Source organism: Electrona antarctica (genome assembly GCF_951216825.1).
Source record: "Electrona antarctica genome assembly, chromosome: 9".
NCBI classification, from domain to species: domain Eukaryota; kingdom Metazoa; phylum Chordata; class Actinopteri; order Myctophiformes; family Myctophidae; genus Electrona; species Electrona antarctica.
Window position 1 is genome coordinate 39036178 of NC_136790.1, and position 2383 is coordinate 39038560.

Consider the following 2383-nt stretch of genomic DNA (forward strand, 5'->3'; position numbering starts at 1 on the left):
GTCAATTCTGCATTACATTTTCAGGAGAAGACAGATGAAAAAAGAAAAAATGCAACAGAGAGTGAATAAAGTCAAATTTAGAATAATAAGAATCAGAATCATCTTCATTGTCACATCACAGTTGTGACAACTGTAAGTAAAAAGGTGTGTGAAATTCGTTTTTGTGAATAGTTCCCATCTATGCACAAAAACGAATTTCACTATCCCTTGCTCAAAATAACAGACAATTACCACGCATCTCTGCCTTTCTCCCTCCCTCCCATCATTTTCCTGCTAGTTGCCTCAGCCTAACGATGCGATGAGTGCACATCAACACCACTTTCACTAAATCCTTAATCAGCCGAGCGCCTGAAAAATGTATTTTTCTATATAGGGAGTGGGACTATACTGTAGGCAGCCATAAACCTTGCTTAGAGATTGTATACAGTCTCTCTGACAGCAACTGGCTTTCTGCATTCTACAGCAGCATGTGTGCTTGAGTTGATAGTGGGTTTGTGTGTTTGTTTTTTAGCTTACCTACCGTACTTTGCGTGCGTGCGTGTGTGCGTGCGTGCGTGCGTGCGTGCGTGCGTGCGGCGTGCGTGCGGGCGTGCGCGTTTGTGTGTTTTGGAACTGCTTTGATTTTTGTGTGTTTCCTTTTTGTGTTCACTGTACTGGGCTCATTGACAACAGTGCCCAAAGGAAAAGCCTCTGCGTCAATAATGCACAGATGTTCATTGTTCACACAAACACAGATCAAATCTCACCTCCACTGCATGTTGCCGTGCTAATTACCTAGGTAGTCATACCGGCAGTGGCATCTTTTGGTAGGAAGGGGAGGGTTGATGAGGACACCCCATTTGGAACAAGTCATCGTAATTTGTTGGATTGTTAATCCAATTAACTGCTTGTGTCATGCAAGAGTACTCTGGAGAAATACCATTAGGGGTGTTGTCATCGATCTGGCGCCCAAGCTCACCAGCCACTATCTGCACTGCATCAAACAGATCATAACACAGACATTGTCAGCTGACCACATTCACAGGGTGGCTATTCGATTCAGTGATCCAGAAACAGCCTTTAAAACCTTTACCGCAGAGATTCTGTTAAATGTTCACCTAATCACACCAGAAGACAGTGTGTGCGATTTTGTAGGGTGACTTTTCTTTTTGGTTTATTTAGTTTATGCATTCTCTTTATATTCTACACACAAAATGCAAACACATTGAAATAACTACACACAAGACACAACCAGTTAAAATGACAGTTTATTGTTTAGTTGTTTTCTCTGAGTTTTCTTTGAGTTTCTAGTTCTGTGGGAGAATGCAGAAACCATGCAAGGCACTAACATGCAGATCGGGAGAAATTTGGGGTTTAGAGCAGGGCTGGGCAACTTAGACGATGGCGAGGGCCAATATATTTCCACACTCACTCCAGAGGGGCCACATTGCATATTACTGTCGTAGCAAAAATAGCTGATCTACAAGCTCAGAACGCGTCGCGCTGCTTGTAGATCAGCTATTTTTGCTGTTATTTGAATTGAAAACCTGAATAATCTTTTGCTATTTTTGAATTAGAATCCTCAAAAGTAACCTTTTTTATTGAATTTCAAATGCATTTAGTTATAGTTATGTTAACTTTATGAACTGTTAATATAACTACATTGGACACAAAAAGACAAGTAACATTTTAATACTAGTCATTAAGTAATTAAAGCTGGTTTGGAATTGTAACAGCTGAAATCAATACTATATCAGTATTCTGATATTAACATGCGGGCCGCATTAAGTGAAGGTGGGGGCCGCATGTGGCCCCCGGGCCGCCAGTTGCCCACCCCTGGTTTAGAGTCTTGCTCAAGGACACTGGACACTATAACTCTGGGGGAGCCCAGGCATTTTGTTTCAAAAATAGATTTAGCAAACATCAACCTGCTGGTGGCGCTATAGGCCTGTGATATAACAGGCCTATAACAGGCCTATAACAGGCCTGTGATATAACAGGCCTATAACAGGCCTATAACAGGCCTGTGAAAGGGGTGGCATTTCTTCTTTTTTAACTACATTTTTTATCCCACAATATTTGTAACACTTTTTGTTTTTTCACCCAGTGTCAATTGTCTAGTCTTATCCTGGGCGCTACACTCCCTCTGCCAACTTGGGGAGAGCAACGGACTGACCTCATGTTCCCTTCAATGCATGAGGAGTCAAAGCCACTTCTTTTCAACTGACGGGGGGGAGTTTCCCCAGTTGAACGTAAAGTATTTCTTCCTCGGCTTAGTGGGAATGTGGGTGAAAGAATTCACAGAAATCGCACTATTTTGTACAGTATTTAAGTATGCCTGGTTTGACTGTGTGTGGTGATGGGTGTTGATCCACCTGAACTGAAGCCACACCCACAGCTGTTG